Below are 24,771 nucleotides of genomic sequence, written 5' to 3'. Positions count from 1 at the left end.
AACATTGGTTTGTTTGTTCTACGTTTTCTCACGTGCTGTTGTCGAGTTAGTGCTGTCTCTTTGCTTTTCCCAGTGAGAATTGACTCTCTGAGTAACCTGCCTCTGACTCAGTCATTCGTGATAGCACACACGATTCTGTCGCGGCTCCGTGAATCGGAAAATGGCTGAAACTCACAGTCCTTTGCCTCGTTTTTCCGGTCAGTCACATACGTACCTATCGATTCCGCCTGCCCTTGCAGTCTGATGAAAAGCATGTGCCTTAAATACGTCCCGATGATTTTTGTCCTAGCTCACAGTGTTCTCGAAATCTCTCTTTCAAGTCATCAAAATCAAAACGACTGAACCCCGAGATAGCTTCATCCCCAGCAGCATGCAGCAACGTAGCACAGTTGACCTTCTCTTGTTTTTCTGAAATGTCGCTCGCGAGTATGAAAAGCTGGTGGGCAGCTACGGTTGCTGCGACTCCCAAATTCTGACACCACGTGGTGTGATCGGGGCCCGGCGTTGGCGGGAAGGTGCAGCACGCAGCAGGGGTCCGAGGGGATGACATTGAGAGCAAGTGTCAAGGTGCGCAAGAGACAGAGATGGCGAGAGAAGGATAGGGAGCGGGAGCTGAGCAGCCACCTTAGAACAGACGAGTTTGAATCGACTCACGCCCGGTTGGATGTGAGGTGTGAGAAATGAAGCACTTGGTACTCAAACCCATCCAGCAGACACAAAGCACCGAAAGCCTGAGTTATAAACATGAAGCTGTTTTTAGATTTATAGATGAGGGGTGCACCGTTCCCGGAGGTACTGCAATACCAGGTCGATGCGTGGAGTGGACGGAGCAAGCCCCTATTCCATCTCCCTGCTCCAAAAATCAATTTAATATATGGTCCCCAGATAAGGGACGTATCAGATATTAAACTGATAAGAACAGATACTACACTTGATCTTAGCCAAAAGGCCGAGAAGCGATAACTACAATACCGCGGACTGCCTCAAGTCCCATTTGTCCTCCATGTTTTCAATCAGCTTGATTCTGTTCAAAGACTTGTAGATCACTGCTGACAGTTTCCCTGTCGCCGTAGTCCTCCCAGGATTTCTAACGAGAGCAGCAGGTCCGTTTACAGCAGTTGCTTTTTTTCCCCTGTCAGTGAACCACTGTCTCATGGTCATGTAGAGATCGTCAGTATCTCACCAATCAAGTGGGTCAGGGCTAAGCTTACGTGACTTCTCACGTGACCAGCACAGCGTTTTTGAGGAGGCGGTAACCAACTGCAGAACTGCACGCATTGAATGATACATTCAGCCTGTCATGTCTGCATCAGCTCTCTGCACGAGCAACTTCCCCAGTCCCACTCGCCCTGCAGCAAATATTCTCTCTTCAGATAAGTATCCGACCCTCCGACCAAAGTCACCATTGAATCTGCCTCCAGCACCCTCTCTCTCAGGCAGTGCACTGCATATTCTCACCACTCGCTGAAGATGCTTGGGCCTAGGACGCTACCTCGATGAAACGTGACACGTAGAGAAGAAAGCAATAGATTCAGCCGAGCCCTCCATGTCTTTGATGTGTGTGGATGTGCCTGCAGTTAGAACATTGCACAGTACAGGCCCTTCGGCCCACGATGTCGTGCCGAGCAGTTTTCTTAATCTAAGATCAACCTAACCTACACACCCCTCAATTTACTGCCGTCCAGCGTGTGCTCGCCGAGCAGTAGCTTAAATGTCCCTGACAGTTTGTGGGAGATTAGAAATGCAGTTAGAGATGTTGTTTTTGCAGATGGGTGACGGAGTGTTGTGGGGGGAGGGGAAGGGGAACATTACACAAACGGTCGCGGGATTCTTGCAGCATACCTAAGGCTAAGATTTTAACGAATATAGAGGTTTTTGTTTAAGAAATAGTTGTAAACTAAGAAATAACTTTAAAGTGTTGTAGCTGACCACAAAAGTAGCAGTAGGGGCATTTCACAATAAGCTTATAGTATGATAAGGGGAACTGGATAAAATAGCAGACAGGCTGTAACAGACAAGGACAAGGACAGCAGGGTAGTCAGATAAGGAAAATTAGAGAAAAACGAGTGAGGTAATCGGCTTATGATAGGATGGGAAAAGGGAGGCGTGATTCCGCAACTTGCAAACTGAATAAGAATGCTTACATGTTTTGTTTTCGCGCGCTTTTGCTAGCCTGATTGCTTGAGCAAAACGCCTGTTCTTGCAAGGCCGTAAAGAATTAAATGTTCTTGTTTCCAAGGCTTTGTCTCAGGCTGAATTGTGAGTGAGTTTTGTTTCTCACAGTTGCCGAAGGGCCTGTTGTTGCGCTGCTCTGTTCGACGTTCTAAAAATCTCAGCTGTTACCAATGTGAAAAATCCCTGCCTCCCCACAAGGCAAATGATTGGAGCAGGTTCGAATTCTGACCGAAAAATCTCACTGTCAGGAAATCTCGGCTCGCTCACCTTTACGAACAGTACCTCTTACAGACTAATCCATCTTGTCTTGGAAAGTGTGAACTCCCATCCCCCAACCCACCTCGTGCAAATGAATAGCACGACGGGGCGGGGATGTGAAGATCAATTTACAGCAAATCAGCCTTTATTGGTTCGGCTCCAAACATTCCAATTCGGTCTGCTTCCTTAGAATTGCAAATCAAGATTCAAGAGTGCTAATTGCAGCGCTAACAGCAAGCTAATGGTTTGATAGTGGCTGTGCAATCAAAAAGCAAGGTCTAAAATGCAAAATAAAGCAAAACACCCAGTAAGCAAAACCTCAGCATCTGTGGGGAAAAAGCAGAATTAACGCTTTTTCGAGTCCAGTGACCCTTCTCCCGAAGGGTGCAGCGAGTTCTGTTTTCGTCTAGACATTACAACCTGCAGCACCACGCGTGGAGTCAGTGATCAACTGCACCTTCACTCTATTGGTAGCCACTGAGCACGTACATCGATGCTTGCATCAGGACGAGACGAAACCTGAACCAAACGGACGGAGGCTCCGAAGCTCTCTGCCACCCTCTCACCTTCAATGCGCACTTGGATCCATCCGGCTGCTCCGCATCAGGAAGCATCAATGGGGCGGCCTCAATCAACAGATGGGAATCAGAAAGCTTCCCCACACAGTCACACAGTACAGAAGAGGCCCTTTGGCCCTCCGAGTCCGCACTGACAAAGCTACTCTAAGTCTGCTCTAGTCCCACTTTCCAGCACTTGGTCCGTAGCCAGGAAAGGTTATGACATTTCCAGTGCTCATCCAAGTAGTTTTTCAAGGTTTTGAGGTTCCCCGCCTCGCTACCCTCCCAAGCAGTGCATTCCAGACCGCCGCCACCCTCTGGGAAACAACTGCTTTCTGTCATGACCGCAAGACCACGGAAGGTCTGACGGCCCATAAGACGTAGGAGCAGAATCGGGCCATTCGGCCCACGCTCCGCCATTCGGTCGTGGCTCACAGGTTTCTCAACCCCGATTCTCCTGCCCTCTCCCCACAACCCTTGATCCCCTTATAGTCAAGAACCTCTCTATCTCTGTCTTAAATGCAACCTCATCTCAGCCTGAAGGGACGACCCTTCACCCTGAGGCTGTACTTCCAGGTCCTCGTCTCGCCTACTAGTGGGATCATCGGGTTCAATTCCCGCCTCAGGCGACTGACTGTGTGGAGTTTGCACGTTCTCCCCGTGCCTGCGTGGGTTTCCTCCGGGTGCTCCGGTTTCCTCCCACAGTCCAAAGATGTGCAGGTCAGGTGAATTGGCCATGCTAAATTGCCCGTAGTGTTAGGTAAGGGGCAAATGTAGGGGTATGGGTGGGTTGCGCTTCGGCGGGTCGGTGTGGACTTGTTGGGTCGAAGGGCCTGTTTCCACACTGTAATGTAATGTAATCTAATCTAATCTTCTTCACATCCACTCTGACCAGGCCTCCCAGTAGCCTGTAAGGTTCAGTCAGATCCCGCCTTACCTTTCGAAACACCATCGGGTATAGACCCAGAGACCTCGTGTGACAAACCCTTCAGCCCCAGGGGGAACACGCTTGTAAACCTTCTCTAGACTCCCTCCAACACCAGCGCATCCCTTCCTTTGGTACAGGGCACAAAACTGCTCCCGATATTCCACCTGTGGTCAGACCAGAGTCTGATGCAGCCTCAGCAGCACGTCTCTGCTCCTTTTTTCTCGCCCGCTTGAAATGAATGCCGACACTGCATTTGCCTTCCGAACCATCGGATGAACCTGCATGTTAATCATGAAACAACCTGGAACTAAGACTCCCAAGACCCTCAGCGCTTCAGATTTGCAAAGCCTTTCCCTCGTTCAGAAAATCGTCTACCCGATTGTTCTTGCTACCAAAGTGCAAAACCGCACACTTGGTCACTTCTTTCCCCACTCGCCCTTCATCTCCACGCCCTTCTGCAGCCTGCCCGTTTCCTCAAAACTACCTGTCCCTCTCGCTATCTTTGTGCCATCTGCAAACTCAGCAAAAATGCCCGCCATGGCCCTCATTATCGTCGACACCCCAATAAGGTCCCTGTCACAGCCCCGTCTACAAGGTATTTGCAGAAATTCACCAAAGTTATACACGTGGCCGGAGACTTTGGCACGTCGGGTCGATAACACAGGGCCCAGCGAGCCTGTGCCGATTCCTACTCCTTGTTTGGACGTGCTACTTGTTGCCCAGACGTGGTTTCAGTCCCGCCGTTCCGCCTCCCGTTCACGTGTCTAACAAGGTGAGCCTTAAACATAGAACATAGAAGAATACAGCGCAGTACAGGCCCTTCGGCCCTCGATGTTGCGCCGATCCAAGCCCACCTAACCTACACTAGCCCACTATCCTCCATATGCCTATCCAATGCCCGCTTAAATGCCCATAATGAGGGAGAGTCCACCACTGCTACTGGCAGGGCATTCCATGAACTCACGACTCGCTGAGTAAAGAACCTACCCCTAACATCTGTCCTATACCTACCCCCCCTTAATTTAAAGCTATGCCCCCTTGGAAAAAGATTCTCACTGTCGACCCTATCTAAACCCCTAATCATCTTGTACACCTCTATCAAGTCACCCCTAAACCTTCTTTTCTCCAATGAAAACAACCCCAAGTGCCTCAGCCTTTCCTCATATGATCTTTCTACCATACCAGGCAACATCCTGGTAAACCTCCTCTGCACCCGTTCCAGTGCCTCCACATCCTTCCTATAGTATGGCGACCAAAACTGCACACAATACTCCAGATGCGGACGCACCAGAGTCTTATACAACTGCAACATGACCTCAGTACTCCGGAACTCAATTCCTCTACCAATAAAAGCCAGTACGCCATATGCCTTCTTCACCGCACTATTTACCTGGGTGGCAACTTTCAAAGATCTGTGTACATGGACACCAAGATCCCTCTGCTCATCCACACTACCAAGTATCCGTCCATTAGCCCAGTACCCCATCTTTTTATTACTCTTACCAAAGTGAATCACCTCACACTTAGCTACATTGAACGCCATTTGCCACCTTTCTGCCCAGTTCTGCAGTTTATCTATATCCCGCTGTAACCTGCCACATCCTTCCTCACTGTCTACAACTCCTCCGACTTTCGTATCATCCGCAAACTTGCTCACCCAACCTTCTAACCCCTCCTCCAGGTCATTTATAAAAATGACAAACAGCAATGGTCCCAAAACAGATCCTTGCGGAACACCGCTAGTGCCGGCACTCCAAGATGAACCTTTGCCATCAACTACTACCCTCTGTCTTCTTCCAGCCAGCCAACTCCTAATCCAAACCTCCAACTCACCCTCAATGCCATACCTCCGTGTTTTTTGCAGTAGTCCACCATGAGGAACCTTATCAAACGCCTTACTAAAATCCATATACACCACATCTACCGCTTTCCCCTCGTTCACCTCCTTAGTCACCTTCTCAAAGAATTCAATAAGGTTTGTGAGGCACGACCTGCCCTTCACAAAACCATGCTGACTATCCTTGATCACATTATTCCTATCCAGATGTTCATAAATCCTATCCCTTAGAATTCTCTCTAAGATTTTGCCCACAACAGAAGTGAGACTCACCAGCCAATAGTTACTAGGGTTATCCCTACTCCCCTTCTTGAACAAGGGAACCACATTTGCTAGCCTCCAATCTTCTGGCACTACTCCTGTAGACAACGAGGACATAAAAATCAAGGCCAATGGCTCTGCAATCTCCTCTCTTGCTTCCCGGAGAATCCTAGGATAAATGCCATCAGGCCCAGGGGACTTATCTATTTTCACCCTTTCCAGAATTTCCAACACCTCTTCTCTACATACCTCAAAGCCATCCATTCTACTTAATTGTGACTCAGTACTCACATTGACAACAATGTCCTGTTCCTGATTGAATACTGACGAAAAGTATTCATTCAATGTCTCCCCAATCTCTTCAGCGTCCACACGCAACTTCCCACTACTATCCTTGACTGGACCTATTCCTACCCTAGTCATTCTTTTATTCCTGACATACCTATAGAAAGCCTTAGGGTTTTCCCTAATCCTACCAACTAAGGCCCTTTCATGTCCCCTCCTTGCTGCTCTTAGCTCTCTCTTCAGGTCCTTCCTGGCTACCGTATAACTCTCAATCGCCCCAATTGAACCTTCACGCCTCATCTTTACATAGGCCGCCCTCTTCCATTTAACAAGGGATTCCAATTCCTTATTAAACCACGGCTCCCTCACACGACCCTTTCCTCCCTGCCTGACGGGTACATACTTATCAAGGACACTCAATAGTTGCTCCTTGAACAAGCTCCACATATCAGTTACGCCCTTGTCTTGAAGCTTACTTTTCCAAGCCACACATCCTAAGTCATGCCTCACCGCATCATAATTTCCCTGCCCCCAGCTATAACTCTTGCCCTGTAGTGCACACTTATCCCTCTCCATCGCGAGAGTAAAAGTCACCGAATTGTGGTCACTGTCCCCAAAGTGCTCACCTACCTCTAATTCTAACACCTGGCCTGGTTCGTTACCCAGAACCAAATCCAGTATGGCCTCACCTCTTGTTGGCCTATCTACATATTGTGTCAGGAAACCCTCCTGCACACATTGGACAAACACTGACCCATCTAACGAACTTGAGCTATAGCTTTCCCAATCAATATCAGGAAAGTTAAAGTCCCCCATAACAACCACCCTATTACTTTCACTCTTCTCTTGAATCATCCTCGCAATCCTTTCTTCTACGTTTCTAGGACTATTAGGAGGCCTGTAAAAAATTACTAACAGGGTGAGCTCACCTTTCCTATTCCTAACCTCAGCCCAAACTACCTCAGACGGCGAGTCTTCATCCATCGTCCTTTCCACAGCTGTAATACTATCTTTGACAAGCAATGCCACACCTCCCCCTCTTTTACCCCCACCTCTGACCCTACTAAAACATTTAAACCCTGGAACCTGCAACAGCCAATCCTGTCCCTGTTCTACCCATGTCTCCGTAATAGCCACAACATCGAAGTCCCAGGTACCAACCCACGCTGCAAGTTCCTAATGTACCAACCCACGTTCCTAATGTGCCTGCTTCCAGCGCTTCGACTGGCAACGCGTTCCAGGCACCCACCATCCTCTGTGTGAAAACCTTTCCCCGCACTTTTCCCTTCTCACTTTCCCCCTCTCACCGTGAACCTGTACCCACTGACTCGCCACCCCACCCTTTCGATGCCTCTCAGTATGCTGTCGACCACTATCAGGTCGCCCCTCAGCTTCCGTCTTTGCAGTGACGACAATCCAAGTTTATTCAATCTCTCCTCACAGCAGAAGCGCTCCAGGGCAGGCAACGTGCTGGTAAACCTTCTCTGCACCCTCTCCAAAGCATCCACGTCCTTCTGGTAGTGTGCCGAACAGCATTGCGCGCGATATCCCAATTGTAGCCTAACTGGAGTTTTGTACAGCTCTTTGTACAGATCATTTATTTACACGTCACAAACAACAAAAGTCCTAGCACTGAGCCCTGCGGGACGCCACTAGTTACTGATCTCCTTTCCGAAAAATGCGCCCCGAGTCGGTTTTGTATCCAGCTAGCCGACTCATAGAACATAGAACATAGAAGAATACAGCGCAGTACAGGCCCTTGGGCCCTCGATGTTGCGCCGATCCAAGCCCACCTAAACTACACTAACCCACTATCCTCTATATACCTATCCAATGCCCTCTTAAATGCCCATAAAGAGGGAGAGTCCACCACTGTTACTGGCAGGGCATTCCATGAACTAACGACTCGCTGAGTGAAGAACCTACCCCTAACATCAGTCCTATATCTACCCCCCCTTAATGGTGGCCCAGGGACAAGCACCAACGCAGACTCACCTCAGATCCCACGAGACTCTACCTTTTGTAGCAGCCTGCCGTAAGATGTGAAGCGATCCAGAAGAGATTACTGACGCAAAGGTGACTACACTTAAATGAAAGTGCTGGGAATGGCAACCGTGATGGAACTCGCAGCCAAGGAAGGTCAACACCTCACAAAATGGTGGCTGAGAGTTCACAAAATGGTGGCCCAGGGACAAGCACCAACGCAGACACAAAACTGCCACTGCTGTGGAAACACATGTCAGGCAGCAGCAAATTGCTGCTGGAAAGAAGCTGTGTGCAGAAACTGCAGCATTAAAAAAGAATATATTAAGTGGGTGCGCTCGGGGGAGAAAGTACCAATAACCTGCAGCGAAAGTACAGGAAGAAATCCTAAATGGTACAAAAAGGGCAAGAAGACAAAAGCCCAGGCGCACAAACCAATGAGGTGTTGTTGTTACAGATACTGGCGATAGCTGCCGACGCCCCGGTCGCTCCCTTACTGAACGGCAAACCGGTAAGAATGGAGGTGGACACCGGTTTCATTGATACGGCTGAGTCACGTTGCGCTGCAACCTTCAGAAACTGAGCGAGGAACACACACAGGTGCTTTCACGGTGGGAACGTTCAGTTATACGGTCAGTCTGAAGACACAGCCTGCGCGTCAACAAAGGAAATCTTAGAGCTTTATGGGCAAGAATGTGGTTGGACAGAATCAAACTCAACTGGGCCGAAGGCAATCACTTGTCAAGATTCTGAGAGTGACTGATCAAGAATTCTAAAGAAGCACGCTATTGTTTTCAATGGGATAGAGAAGCAGGACGCCGGGAGCCTTTGATAAGGTTCCACGTGGTAGGCTGTTGGAGAAAATGCAGAGGCATGGAACTGAGGGTGATTTAGCAGCTTGGCTTAGAAACTGGCTTTCTGAAAGAAGGCAGCGGGTGGTGGTTGATGGAAAATATTCAGCCTGGAGTCCGGTTACTAGTGGTGTGCCACAAGGGTCTGTTTTGGGACCACTGCTGTTTGTCATTTTTATAAATGACTTAGATGCAGGCATAACATAGGTGGATGGATTAGTAAATTTGCAGACGACGCTAAAGTCGGTGGAGTCGTGGTCAGTGTGGAAGAATGTTACAGGTTGCAGGGGGACTTGGATAAACTGCAGAATTGGGCTGAGAGGTGGCAAATGGAGTTCAATGCAGCTAAATGTGAGGTGATGCACTTTGGGAAGAATAACAGGAAGGCAGAGTACTGGGTCGATGGAAAGATTCTTGGTAGTGTGGATGTGCAGAGGGATCTTGGAGTCCCATGTACATAGATCCCTGAAAGTTGCCACCCAAGTGGATAGTGCTGTTAAGAAGGCTGTTAGGTTTCATTCGTAGAGGGATTGAGTGCCGGAGCCGCAATATCATGCTGCAACAGTTCACCTGCTGGTGTGTGCTAGGCGGTTTCCTTTCCCTTTGCTCAACGACCTATTTGCTGAACTAGCCGGAGGTCAGCTTTTCAGTAAAACTGAGCCCGGTAAACCCTACCTCCAGATGAGTGTAGATCCTGAGTTTAAATGAATGAGACACAATCTTATTGAAACATATTGGATTCTTACGTGGCTCGACAGGGTAAATGCTGAGAGGACATTTTCCCTCATGGGAGTGTCTAGAACTGAACAGAATAAAGAGGCACCAATTTAAGAGTGAGATCAGGAGAAACGTCTTCTCTCAGAGGGTTGTGAGTCTTTGGAATTTGTTGTCACAGACAGCTGGCACACGCTGCTTGTGTGAGACTGACTTTGCTGCCTCAGCCAGAACTGGCAGCATTCTAAGTGCAAAAGAAGGCAAGGGGGTGTTGTGCCAGTCCCTGCGTACACAGCCCAGGTGCCGGATAATCTGCAGTGCTCCTACCTGCCTTATTATCTTTCCAGGCCAGTTCCGGTCAGCAAACATTGGTTTGTTTGTTCTACGTTTTCTCACGTGCTGTTGTCGAGTTAGTGCTGTCTCTTTGCTTTTCCCAGTGAGAATTGACTCTCTGAGTAACCTGCCTCTGACTCAGTCATTCGTGATAGCACACACGATTCTGTCGCGGCTCCGTGAATCGGAAAATGGCTGAAACTCACAGTCCTTTGCCTCGTTTTTCCGGTCAGTCACATACGTACCTATCGATTCCGCCTGCCCTTGCAGTCTGATGAAAAGCATGTGCCTTAAATACGTCCCGATGATTTTTGTCCTAGCTCACAGTGTTCTCGAAATCTCTCTTTCAAGTCATCAAAATCAAAACGACTGAACCCCGAGATAGCTTCATCCCCAGCAGCATGCAGCAACGTAGCACAGTTGACCTTCTCTTGTTTTTCTGAAATGTCGCTCGCGAGTATGAAAAGCTGGTGGGCAGCTACGGTTGCTGCGACTCCCAAATTCTGACACCACGTGGTGTGATCGGGGCCCGGCGTTGGCGGGAAGGTGCAGCACGCAGCAGGGGTCCGAGGGGATGACATTGAGAGCAAGTGTCAAGGTGCGCAAGAGACAGAGATGGCGAGAGAAGGATAGGGAGCGGGAGCTGAGCAGCCACCTTAGAACAGACGAGTTTGAATCGACTCACGCCCGGTTGGATGTGAGGTGTGAGAAATGAAGCACTTGGTACTCAAACCCATCCAGCAGACACAAAGCACCGAAAGCCTGAGTTATAAACATGAAGCTGTTTTTAGATTTATAGATGAGGGGTGCACCGTTCCCGGAGGTACTGCAATACCAGGTCGATGCGTGGAGTGGACGGAGCAAGCCCCTATTCCATCTCCCTGCTCCAAAAATCAATTTAATATATGGTCCCCAGATAAGGGACGTATCAGATATTAAACTGATAAGAACAGATTTTTTTTTTTTTTATTTCAAAATATACTTTATTCATAAAATAAATCTTTGGTACTTGTACAATTTGTCATATCGTTCATAAATATATACATTCCATGTCGTAAAGAACAGATTGAATTACTCAAATTTACAGTTATCCTATTTACAGTTCCCTTCATTAACCATCCAGTCTCTTATTATTTAGCTGTGGCTTCAGCGGAACCCACCTACTGAGTGGGTGCCCTGTTATATGAGAGCAAAGGAAAAACTTCTTCAACCCCCAGTTTATGGGGTTACCATTGTCCATTTGACTGTCCTGTCTCTGGGGTAGCTGTCTGCATCCCCATGGTGTGCACAAACTGCTGGACCTTCGCTGGGCTGAGGTAGCTATCCAGGCCCTCACTGGGGTCATTTACCTGCTCTGGTGTCATTGAGCCAAGGCAAGGGTCCGCACCGTCCAGTTCTGTGTCTGACAATGGGACTGTCAGAGGATCGCAGCTCTCAGTTACCTGTAGTTGTGGGGCAGTGGGTACCCCCTGGTTCTCACTGGGTGGAGGGTGGACTTCAGGGGGTCCGTTGTTTCCTGGTTGGGAGGAAATGCCCTCCTCTTTATCTACGGCGCTCTGTCTCTTCTTCTGGTGGTGATGATGTTCTTTGTGCCCGTCTTCCCCATCCGAAGAGCTGGCCGTCCCTCCCTCGTGCAGCTGTCTTTTCCCCCTTTGCTCGAAGGCTTTGTGGGCGTGGCCGGATTTTCTCTTCCTGTTTTTAACAGGTATCCACTCCTCTGCCTGCTCGATTAGCTCCTCCTCCATTGCTTCCATCTGCCCAGCGAGAGCTAGGATCAGCTGCTGTGTCTCTCCGCTGGCTGTCCCCTCCTCCACTCCGGCCTGTTCTTCTTTCTGGGTGCCACCAGACTCTGTTTCCCTGCTGTCTAGGTGGACGTTACTGGTCTTTGGGGGTCCACGGCTCGTCTTGCCACCTCCAGCCATCTGTGCGTAAGTGGGGCCCCCCCGTCTTGGGCAGGTCTTGTACACGTGGCCCGCCTCTCCGCACAGGTTGCAGCTCTTTTCTTCCTGACAGTCCTTAGTCAGGTGACCCTCCTGTTTGCAGTTCCTGCAGATGGTCACTTTGCAATCCGCCAGCACATGTCCCGACTTCCCGCAGGCTCGGCACACTTTTGGCTGCCCTGCATATGTCAGGTAGCCTCTGTTCCCTCCAATTGCGAAGCTCGAGGGTGGGTGAAGAATGTTCCCATTGCCATCGACCCTCAGAGTCACTCTGACCTGCCGCTTACTGGTCCAGATCCCAAAGGGGTCGATCACGTCGGTGGCTTCTCCCTCAACTTGGATGTACCTTCCCAGGAAAGTCAGGACATCAGCCGCTGGAACATAGGGGTTGTACATATGGATTGTAACAACCCGACTCCTCTGTGCAGGAAGCACACACAATGGGGTTGCCGACAAGATGGAGAACAGCGGCTCCCCTTCCTTCTCCTTGAAGACCTTCAGGAGCTGCTCACATTGCTTCACACTCCTGAAGGTCACATCAAAGTAGCCTGCCCCAGGGAAATCCTGCAGGCAGTACACGTCTGCTGCAGCGAACCCACAGCATCCTAGCAATACCTTCTTAATAAACAGGATGCGATCCACCGGTGTACGGCCCTCCACCTGCTTGACAGACACCCGGACGGTGTTTCGAACCCCCTGCCCAGGGCTGCGCGCAGCTGTTGAGGCCATAGCTCGGAGGTTGGCTGGTCCCTGAATTGGCGTTAGGCCGAAGCCAGCATGAAGATCCACCAATAGCAGGTCAGCACAACCAAACGATCCTCCAACGTCCAATCACGATCCAGCGATGATCTCCACTAGCTCTGATGACTCGCAACTCGACCCCTGTCCTGATAAGAACAGACACTTGATCTTAGCCAAAAGGCCGAGAAGCGATAACTACAATACCGCGGACTGCCTCAAGTCCCATTTGTCCTCCATGTTTTCAATCAGCTTGATTCTGTTCAAAGACTTGTAGATCACTGCTGACAGTTTCCCTGTCGCCGTAGTCCTCCCAGGATTTCTAACGAGAGCAGCAGGTCCGTTTACAGCAGTTGCTTTTTTTCCCCTGTCAGTGAACCACTGTCTCATGGTCATGTAGAGATCGTCAGTATCTCACCAATCAAGTGGGTCAGGGCTAAGCTTACGTGACTTCTCACGTGACCAGCACAGCGTTTTTGAGGAGGCGGTAACCAACTGCAGAACTGCACGCATTGAATGATACATTCAGCCTGTCATGTCTGCATCAGCTCTCTGCACGAGCAACTTCCCCAGTCCCACTCGCCCTGCAGCAAATATTCTCTCTTCAGATAAGTATCCGACCCTCCGACCAAAGTCACCATTGAATCTGCCTCCAGCACCCTCTCTCTCAGGCAGTGCACTGCATATTCTCACCACTCGCTGAAGATGCTTGGGCCTAGGACGCTACCTCGATGAAACGTGACACGTAGAGAAGAAAGCAATAGATTCAGCCGAGCCCTCCATGTCTTTGATGTGTGTGGATGTGCCTGCAGTTAGAACATTGCACAGTACAGGCCCTTCGGCCCACGATGTCGTGCCGAGCAGTTTTCTTAATCTAAGATCAACCTAACCTACACACCCCTCAATTTACTGCCGTCCAGCGTGTGCTCGCCGAGCAGTAGCTTAAATGTCCCTGACAGTTTGTGGGAGATTAGAAATGCAGTTAGAGATGTTGTTTTTGCAGATGGGTGACGGGGTGTTGTGGGGGGAGGGGAAGGGGAACATTACACAAACGGTCGCGGGATTCTTGCAGCATACCTAAGGCTAAGATTTTAACGAATATAGAGGTTTTTGTTTAAGAAATAGTTGTAAACTAAGAAATAACTTTAAAGTGTTGTAGCTGACCACAAAAGTAGCAGTAGGGGCATTTCACAATAAGCTTATAGTATGATAAGGGGAACTGGATAAAATAGCAGACAGGCTGTAACAGACAAGGACAAGGACAGCAGGGTAGTCAGATAAGGAAAATTAGAGAAAAACGAGTGAGGTAATCGGCTTATGATAGGATGGGAAAAGGGAGGCGTGATTCCGCAACTTGCAAACTGAATAAGAATGCTTACATGTTTTGTTTTCGCGCGCTTTTGCTAGCCTGATTGCTTGAGCAAAACGCCTGTTCTTGCAAGGCCGTAAAGAATTAAATGTTCTTGTTTCCAAGGCTTTGTCTCAGGCTGAATTGTGAGTGAGTTTTGTTTCTCACAGTTGCCGAAGGGCCTGTTGTTGCGCTGCTCTGTTCGACGTTCTAAAAATCTCAGCTGTTACCAATGTGAAAAATCCCTGCCTCCCCACAAGGCAAATGATTGGAGCAGGTTCGAATTCTGACCGAAAAATCTCACTGTCAGGAAATCTCGGCTCGCTCACCTTTACGAACAGTACCTCTTACAGACTAATCCATCTTGTCTTGGAAAGTGTGAACTCCCATCCCCCAACCCACCTCGTGCAAATGAATAGCACGACGGGGCGGGGATGTGAAGATCAATTTACAGCAAATCAGCCTTTATTGGTTCGGCTCCAAACATTCCAATTCGGTCTGCTTCCTTAGAATTGCAAATCAAGATTCAAGAGTGCTAATTGCAGCGCTAACAGCAAGCTAATGGTTTGATAGTGGCTGTGCAATCAAAAAGCAAGGTCTAAAATGCAAAATAAAGCAAAACACCCAGTAAGCAAAACCTCAGCATCTGTGGGGAAAAAGCAGAATTAACGCTTTTTCGAGTCCAGTGACCCTTCTCCCGAAGGGTGCAGCGAGTTCTGTTTTCGTCTAGACATTACAACCTGCAGCACCACGCGTGGAGTCAGTGATCAACTGCACCTTCACTCTATTGGTAGCCACTGAGCACGTACATCGATGCTTGCATCAGGACGAGACGAAACCTGAACCAAACGGACGGAGGCTCCGAAGCTCTCTGCCACCCTCTCACCTTCAATGCGCACTTGGATCCATCCGGCTGCTCCGCATCAGGAAGCATCAATGGGGCGGCCTCAATCAACAGATGGGAATCAGAAAGCTTCCCCACACAGTCACACAGTACAGAAGAGGCCCTTTGGCCCTCCGAGTCCGCACTGACAAAGCTACTCTAAGTCTGCTCTAGTCCCACTTTCCAGCACTTGGTCCGTAGCCAGGAAAGGTTATGACATTTCCAGTGCTCATCCAAGTAGTTTTTCAAGGTTTTGAGGTTCCCCGCCTCGCTACCCTCCCAAGCAGTGCATTCCAGACCGCCGCCACCCTCTGGGAAACAACTGCTTTCTGTCATGACCGCAAGACCACGGAAGGTCTGACGGCCCATAAGACGTAGGAGCAGAATCGGGCCATTCGGCCCACGCTCCGCCATTCGGTCGTGGCTCACAGGTTTCTCAACCCCGATTCTCCTGCCCTCTCCCCACAACCCTTGATCCCCTTATAGTCAAGAACCTCTCTATCTCTGTCTTAAATGCAACCTCATCTCAGCCTGAAGGGACGACCCTTCACCCTGAGGCTGTACTTCCAGGTCCTCGTCTCGCCTACTAGTGGGATCATCGGGTTCAATTCCCGCCTCAGGCGACTGACTGTGTGGAGTTTGCACGTTCTCCCCGTGCCTGCGTGGGTTTCCTCCGGGTGCTCCGGTTTCCTCCCACAGTCCAAAGATGTGCAGGTCAGGTGAATTGGCCATGCTAAATTGCCCGTAGTGTTAGGTAAGGGGCAAATGTAGGGGTATGGGTGGGTTGCGCTTCGGCGGGTCGGTGTGGACTTGTTGGGTCGAAGGGCCTGTTTCCACACTGTAATGTAATGTAATCTAATCTAATCTTCTTCACATCCACTCTGACCAGGCCTCCCAGTAGCCTGTAAGGTTCAGTCAGATCCCGCCTTACCTTTCGAAACACCATCGGGTATAGACCCAGAGACCTCGTGTGACAAACCCTTCAGCCCCAGGGGGAACACGCTTGTAAACCTTCTCTAGACTCCCTCCAACACCAACGCATCCCTTCCTTTGGTACAGGGCACAAAACTGCTCCCGATATTCCACCTGTGGTCAGACCAGAGTCTGATGCAGCCTCAGCAGCACGTCTCTGCTCCTTTTTTCTCGCCCGCTTGAAATGAATGCCGACACTGCATTTGCCTTCCGAACCATCGGATGAACCTGCATGTTAATCATGAAACAACCTGGAACTAAGACTCCCAAGACCCTCAGCGCTTCAGATTTGCAAAGCCTTTCCCTCGTTCAGAAAATCATCTACCCGATTGTTCTTGCTACCAAAGTGCAAAACCGCACACTTGGTCACTTCTTTCCCCACTCGCCCTTCATCTCCACGCCCTTCTGCAGCCTGCCCGTTTCCTCAAAACTACCTGTCCCTCTCGCTATCTTTGTGCCATCTGCAAACTCAGCAAAAATGCCCGCCGTGGCCCTCATTATCGTCGACACCCCAATAAGGTCCCTGTCACAGCCCCGTCTACAAGGTATTTGCAGAAATTCACCAAAGTTATACACGTGGCCGGAGACTTTGGCACGTCGGGTCGATAACACAGGGCCCAGCGAGCCTGTGCCGATTCCTACTCCTTGTTTGGACGTGCTACTTGTTGCCCAGACGTGGTTTCAGTCCCGCCGTTCCGCCTCCCGTTCACGTGTCTAACAAGGTGAGCCTTAAACATAGAACATAGAAGAATACAGCGCAGTACAGGCCCTTCGGCCCTCGATGTTGCGCCGATCCAAGCCCACCTAACCTACACTAGCCCACTATCCTCCATATGCCTATCCAATGCCTGCTTAAATGCCCATAATGAGGGAGAGTCCACCACTGCTACTGGCAGGGCATTCCATGAACTCACGACTCGCTGAGTAAAGAACCTACCCCTAACATCTGTCCTATACCTACCCCCCCTTAATTTAAAGCTATGCCCCCTTGGAAAAAGATTCTCACTGTCGACCCTATCTAAACCCCTAATCATCTTGTACACCTCTATCAAGTCACCCCTAAACCTTCTTTTCTCCAATGAAAACAACCCCAAGTGCCTCAGCCTTTCCTCATATGATCTTTCTACCATACCAGGCAACATCCTGGTAAACCTCCTCTGCACCCGTTCCAGTGCCTCCACATCCTTCCTATAGTATGGCGACCAAAACTGCACACAATACTCCAGATGCGGACGCACCAGAGTCTTATACAACTGCAACATGACCTCAGTACTCCGGAACTCAATTCCTCTACCAATAAAAGCCAGTACGCCATATGCCTTCTTCACCGCACTATTTACCTGGGTGGCAACTTTCAAAGATCTGTGTACATGGACACCAAGATCCCTCTGCTCATCCACACTACCAAGTATCCGTCCATTAGCCCAGTACCCCATCTTTTTATTACTCTTACCAAAGTGAATCACCTCACACTTAGCTACATTGAACGCCATTTGCCACCTTTCTGCCCAGTTCTGCAGCTTATCTATATCCCGCTGTAACCTGCCACATCCTTCCTCACTGTCTACAACTCCTCCGACTTTCGTATCATCCGCAAACTTGCTCACCCAACCTTCTAACCCCTCCTCCAGGTCATTTATAAAAATGACAAACAGCAATGGTCCCAAAACAGATCCTTGCGGAACACCGCTAGTGCCGGCACTCCAAGATGAACCTTTGCCATCAACTACTACCCTCTGTCTTCTTCCAGCCAGCCAACTCCTAATCCAAACCTCCAACTCACCCTCAATGCCATACCTCCGTGTTTTTTGCAGTAGTCCACCATGAGGAACCTTATCAAACGCCTTACTAAAATCCATATACACCACATCTACCGCTTTCCCCTCGTTCACCTCCTTAGTCACCTTCTCAAAGAATTCAATAAGGTTTGTGAGGCACGACCTGCCCTTCACAAAACCATGCTGACTATCCTTGATCACATTATTCCTATCCAGATGTTCATAAATCCTATCCCTTAGAATTCTCTCTAAGATTTTGCCCACAACAGAAGTGAGACTCACCAGCCAATAGTTACTAGGGTTATCCCTACTCCCCTTCTTGAACAAGGGAACCACATTTGCTAGCCTCCAATCTTCTGGCACTACTCCTGTAGACAACGAGGACATAAAAATCAAGGCCAATGGCTCTGCAATCTCCTCCCTTGCTTCCCGGAGAATCCTAGGATAAATGCCATCAGGCCCAGGGGACTTATCTATTTTCACCCTTTCCAGAATTTCCAACACCTCTTCTCTACATACCTCAAAGCCATCCATTCTACTTAATTGTGACTCAGTACTCACATTGACAACAATGTCCTGTTCCTGATTGAATACTGACGAAAAGTATTCATTCAATGTCTCCCCAATCTCTTCAGCCTCCACACGCAACTTCCCACTACTATCCTTGACTGGACCTATTCCTACCCTAGTCATTCTTTTATTCCTGACATACCTATAGAAAGCCTTAGGGTTTTCCCTAATCCTACCAACTAAGGCCCTTTCATGTCCCCTCCTTGCTGCTCTTAGCTCTCTCTTCAGGTCCTTCCTGGCTACCGTATAACTCTCAATCGCCCCAATTGAACCTTCACGCCTCATCTTTACATAGGCCGCCCTCTTCCATTTAACAAGGGATTCCAATTCCTTATTAAACCACGGCTCCCTCACACGACCCTTTCCTCCCTGCCTGACGGGTACATACTTATCAAGGACACTCAATAGTTGCTCCTTGAACAAGCTCCACATATCAGTTACGCCCTTGTCTTGAAGCTTACTTTTCCAAGCCACACATCCTAAGTCATGCCTCACCGCATCATAATTTCCCTGCCCCCAGCTATAACTCTTGCCCTGTAGTGCACACTTATCCCTCTCCATCGCTAGAGTAAAAGTCACCGAATTGTGGTCACTGTCCCCAAAGTGCTCACCTACCTCTAATTCTAACACCTGGCCTGGTTCGTTACCCAGAACCAAATCCAGTATGGCCTCACCTCTTGTTGGCCTATCTACATATTGTGTCAGGAAACCCTCCTGCACACATTGGACAAACACTGACCCATCTAACGAACTTGAGCTATAGCTTTCCCAATCAATATCAGGAAAGTTAAAGTCCCCCATAACAACCACCCTATTACTTTCACTCTTCTCTTGAATCATCCTCGCAATCCTTTCTTCTACGTTTCTAGGACTATTAGGAGGCCTGTAAAAAATTACTAACAGGGTGAGCTCACCTTTCCTATTCCTAACCTCAGCCCAAACTACCTCAGACGGCGAGTCTTCATCCATCGTCCTTTCCACAGCTGTAATACTATCTTTGACAAGCAATGCCACACCTCCCCCTCTTTTACCCCCACCTCTGACCCTACTAAAACATTTAAACCCTGGAACCTGCAACAGCCAATCCTGTCCCTGTTCTACCCATGTCTCCGTAATAGCCACAACATCGAAGTCCCAGGTACCAACCCACGCTGCAAGTTCCTAATGTACCAACCCACGTTCCTAATGTGCCTGCTTCCAGCGCTTCGACTGGCAACGCGTTCCAGGCACCCACCATCCTCTGTGTGAAAACCTTTCCCCGCACTTTTCCCTTCTCACTTTCCCCCTCTCACCGTGAACCTGTACCCACTGACTCGCCACCCCACCCTTTCGATGCCTCTCAGTATGCTGTCGACCACTATCAGGTCGCCCCTCAGCTTCCGTCTTTGCAATGACAACAATCCAAGTTTATTCAACCTCTCCTCACAGCAGAAGCGCTCCAGGGCAGGCAACGTGCTGGTAAACCTTCTCTGCACCCTCTCCAAAGCATCCACGTCCTTCTGGTAGTGTGCCGAACAGCATTGCGCGCGATATCCCAATTGTAGCCTAACTGGAGTTTTGTACAGCTCTTTGTACAGATCATTTATTTACACGTCACAAACAACAAAAGTCCTAGCACTGAGCCCTGCGGGACGCCACTAGTTACTGATCTCCTTTCCGAAAAATGCGCCCCGAGTCGGTTTTGTATCCAGCTAGCCGACTCATAGAACATAGAACATAGAAGAATACAGCGCAGTACAGGCCCTTGGGCCCTCGATGTTGCGCCGATCCAAGCCCACCTAAACTACACTAACCCACTATCCTCTATATACCTATCCAATGCCCTCTTAAATGCCCATAAAGAGGGAGAGTCCACCACTGTTACTGGCAGGGCATTCCATGAACTAACGACTCGCTGAGTGAAGAACCTACCCCTAACATCAGTCCTATATCTACCCCCCCTTAATGGTGGCCCAGGGACAAGCACCAACGCAGACTCACCTCAGATCCCACGAGACTCTACCTTTTGTAGCAGCCTGCCGTAAGATGTGAAGCGATCCAGAAGAGATTACTGACGCAAAGGTGACTACACTTAAATGAAAGTGCTGGGAATGGCAACCGTGATGGAACTCGCAGCCAAGGAAGGTCAACACCTCACAAAATGGTGGCTGAGAGTTCACAAAATGGTGGCCCAGGGACAAGCACCAACGCAGACACAAAACTGCCACTGCTGTGGAAACACATGTCAGGCAGCAGCAAATTGCTGCTGGAAAGAAGCTGTGTGCAGAAACTGCAGCATTAAAAAAGAATATATTAAGTGGGTGCGCTCGGGGGAGAAAGTACCAATAACCTGCAGCGAAAGTACAGGAAGAAATCCTAAATGGTACAAAAAGGGCAAGAAGACAAAAGCCCAGGCGCACAAACCAATGAGGTGTTGTTGTTACAGATACTGGCGATAGCTGCCGACGCCCCGGTCGCTCCCTTACTGAACGGCAAACCGGTAAGAATGGAGGTGGACACCGGTTTCATTGATACGGCTGAGTCACGTTGCGCTGCAACCTTCAGAAACTGAGCGAGGAACACACACAGGTGCTTTCACGGTGGGAACGTTCAGTTATACGGTCAGTCTGAAGACACAGCCTGCGCGTCAACAAAGGAAATCTTAGAGCTTTATGGGCAAGAATGTGGTTGGACAGAATCAAACTCAACTGGGCCGAAGGCAATCACTTGTCAAGATTCTGAGAGTGACTGATCAAGAATTCTAAAGAAGCACGCTATTGTTTTCAATGGGATAGAGAAGCAGGACGCCGGGAGCCTTTGATAAGGTTCCACGTGGTAGGCTGTTGGAGAAAATGCAGAGGCATGGAACTGAGGGTGATTTAGCAGCTTGGCTTAGAAACTGGCTTTCTGAAAGAAGGCAGCGGGTGGTGGTTGATGGAAAATATTCAGCCTGGAGTCCGGTTACTAGTGGTGTGCCACAAGGGTCTGTTTTGGGACCACTGCTGTTTGTCATTTTTATAAATGACTTAGATGCAGGCATAACATAGGTGGATGGATTAGTAAATTTGCAGACGACGCTAAAGTCGGTGGAGTCGTGGTCAGTGTGGAAGAATGTTACAGGTTGCAGGGGGACTTGGATAAACTGCAGAATTGGGCTGAGAGGTGGCAAATGGAGTTCAATGCAGCTAAATGTGAGGTGATGCACTTTGGGAAGAATAACAGGAAGGCAGAGTACTGGGTCGATGGAAAGATTCTTGGTAGTGTGGATGTGCAGAGGGATCTTGGAGTCCCATGTACATAGATCCCTGAAAGTTGCCACCCAAGTGGATAGTGCTGTTAAGAAGGCTGTTAGGTTTCATTCGTAGAGGGATTGAGTGCCGGAGCCGCAATATCATGCTGCAACAGTTCACCTGCTGGTGTGTGCTAGGCGGTTTCCTTTCCCTTTGCTCAACGACCTATTTGCTGAACTAGCCGGAGGTCAGCTTTTCAGTAAAACTGAGCCCGGTAAACCCTACCTCCAGATGAGTGTAGATCCTGAGTTTAAATGAATGAGACACAATCTTATTGAAACATATTGGATTCTTACGTGGCTCGACAGGGTAAATGCTGAGAGGACATTTTCCCTCATGGGAGTGTCTAGAACTGAACAGAATAAAGAGGCACCAATTTAAGAGTGAGATCAGGAGAAACGTCTTCTCTCAGAGGGTTGTGAGTCTTTGGAATTTGTTGTCACAGACAGCTGGCACACGCTGCTTGTGTGAGACTGACTTTGCTGCCTCAGCCAGAACTGGCAGCATTCTAAGTGCAAAAGAAGGCAAGGGGGTGTTGTGCCAGTCCCTGCGTACACAGCCCAGGTGCCGGATAATCTGCAGTGCTCCTACCTGCCTTATTATCTTTCCAGGCCAGTTCCGGTCAGCAAACATTGGTTTGTTTGTTCTACGTTTTCTCACGTGCTGTTGTCGAGTTAGTGCTGTCTCTTTGCTTTTCCCAGTGAGAATTGACTCTCTGAGTAACCTGCCTCTGACTCAGTCATTCGTGATAGCACACACGATTCTGTCGCGGCTCCGTGAATCGGAAAATGGCTGAAACTCACAGTCCTTTGCCTCGTTTTTCCGGTCAGTCACATACGTACCTATCGATTCCGCCTGCCCTTGCAGTCTGATGAAAAGCATGTGCCTTAAATACGTCCCGATGATTTTTGTCCTAGCTCACAGTGTTCTCGAAATCTCTCTTTCAAGTCATCAAAATCAAAACGACTGAACCCCGAGATAGCTTCATCCCCAGCAGCATGCAGCAACGTAGCACAGTTGACCTTCTCTTGTTTTTCTGAAATGTCGCTCGCGAGTATGAAAAGCTGGTGGGCAGCTACGGTTGCTGCGACTCCCAAATTCTGACACCACGTGGTGTGATCGGGGCCCGGCGTTGGCGGGAAGGTGCAGCACGCAGCAGGGGTCCGAGGGGATGACATTGAGAGCAAGTGTCAAGGTGCGCAAGAGACAGAGATGGCGAGAGAAGGATAGGGAGCGGGAGCTGAGCAGCCACCTTAGAACAGACGAGTTTGAATCGACTCACGCCCGGTTGGATGTGAGGTGTGAGAAATGAAGCACTTGGTACTCAAACCCATCCAGCAGACACAAAGCACCGAAAGCCTGAGTTATAAACATGAAGCTGTTTTTAGATTTATAGATGAGGGGTGCACCGTTCCCGGAGGTACTGCAATACCAGGTCGATGCGTGGAGTGGACGGAGCAAGCCCCTATTCCATCTCCCTGCTCCAAAAATCAATTTAATATATGGTCCCCAGATAAGGGACGTATCAGATATTAAACTGATAAGAACAGATACTACACTTGATCTTAGCCAAAAGGCCGAGAAGCGATAACTACAATACCGCGGACTGCCTCAAGTCCCATTTGTCCTCCATGTTTTCAATCAGCTTGATTCTGTTCAAAGACTTGTAGATCACTGCTGACAGTTTCCCTGTCGCCGTAGTCCTCCCAGGATTTCTAACGAGAGCAGCAGGTCCGTTTACAGCAGTTGCTTTTTTTCCCCTGTCAGTGAACCACTGTCTCATGGTCATGTAGAGATCGTCAGTATCTCACCAATCAAGTGGGTCAGGGCTAAGCTTACGTGACTTCTCACGTGACCAGCACAGCGTTTTTGAGGAGGCGGTAACCAACTGCAGAACTGCACGCATTGAATGATACATTCAGCCTGTCATGTCTGCATCAGCTCTCTGCACGAGCAACTTCCCCAGTCCCACTCGCCCTGCAGCAAATATTCTCTCTTCAGATAAGTATCCGACCCTCCGACCAAAGTCACCATTGAATCTGCCTCCAGCACCCTCTCTCTCAGGCAGTGCACTGCATATTCTCACCACTCGCTGAAGATGCTTGGGCCTAGGACGCTACCTCGATGAAACGTGACACGTAGAGAAGAAAGCAATAGATTCAGCCGAGCCCTCCATGTCTTTGATGTGTGTGGATGTGCCTGCAGTTAGAACATTGCACAGTACAGGCCCTTCGGCCCACGATGTCGTGCCGAGCAGTTTTCTTAATCTAAGATCAACCTAACCTACACACCCCTCAATTTACTGCCGTCCAGCGTGTGCTCGCCGAGCAGTAGCTTAAATGTCCCTGACAGTTTGTGGGAGATTAGAAATGCAGTTAGAGATGTTGTTTTTGCAGATGGGTGACGGGGTGTTGTGGGGGGAGGGGAAGGGGAACATTACACAAACGGTCGCGGGATTCTTGCAGCATACCTAAGGCTAAGATTTTAACGAATATAGAGGTTTTTGTTTAAGAAATAGTTGTAAACTAAGAAATAACTTTAAAGTGTTGTAGCTGACCACAAAAGTAGCAGTAGGGGCATTTCACAATAAGCTTATAGTATGATAAGGGGAACTGGATAAAATAGCAGACAGGCTGTAACAGACAAGGACAAGGACAGCAGGGTAGTCAGATAAGGAAAATTAGAGAAAAACGAGTGAGGTAATCGGCTTATGATAGGATGGGAAAAGGGAGGCGTGATTCCGCAACTTGCAAACTGAATAAGAATGCTTACATGTTTTGTTTTCGCGCGCTTTTGCTAGCCTGATTGCTTGAGCAAAACGCCTGTTCTTGCAAGGCCGTAAAGAATTAAATGTTCTTGTTTCCAAGGCTTTGTCTCAGGCTGAATTGTGAGTGAGTTTTGTTTCTCACAGTTGCCGAAGGGCCTGTTGTTGCGCTGCTCTGTTCGACGTTCTAAAAATCTCAGCTGTTACCAATGTGAAAAATCCCTGCCTCCCCACAAGGCAAATGATTGGAGCAGGTTCGAATTCTGACCGAAAAATCTCACTGTCAGGAAATCTCGGCTCGCTCACCTTTACGAACAGTACCTCTTA

The 24,771-nt window shown here is 49.0% G+C and overlaps 2 non-coding genes and 1 pseudogene across 2 annotated transcripts; all 3 read right to left on the bottom strand.

Annotated features, from left to right (window-relative positions):
- Positions 1-770: 770 nt before the first annotated feature.
- LOC148146827 (U2 spliceosomal RNA) lies at positions 771-961 on the bottom strand. The gene has a single exon (XR_015760515.1). It is a non-coding gene; the product is annotated as a U2 spliceosomal RNA (small nuclear RNA).
- Positions 962-10,983: 10,022 nt separating this feature from the next.
- On the bottom strand, positions 10,984-11,162 carry LOC148146826 (U2 spliceosomal RNA; annotated as a pseudogene).
- An 11,916-nt stretch (positions 11,163-23,078) lies between these two features.
- Positions 23,079-23,269, bottom strand: LOC148146825 (U2 spliceosomal RNA). Its single transcript, XR_015760514.1, has one exon. It is a non-coding gene; the product is annotated as a U2 spliceosomal RNA (small nuclear RNA).
- Between the last annotated feature and the right edge of the window lie 1,502 nt (positions 23,270-24,771).

The sequence above is a fragment of the Chiloscyllium plagiosum genome, unplaced genomic scaffold (assembly GCF_037043375.1).
Source record: "Chiloscyllium plagiosum isolate Xiang-an unplaced genomic scaffold, Cpla_swu_hap1 HiC_scaffold_19, whole genome shotgun sequence".
Classification (NCBI taxonomy): domain Eukaryota; kingdom Metazoa; phylum Chordata; class Chondrichthyes; order Orectolobiformes; family Hemiscylliidae; genus Chiloscyllium; species Chiloscyllium plagiosum.
Note: the sequence above shows the minus strand (reverse complement) of the source record. Positions and strands in the feature narration are given on the sequence as shown.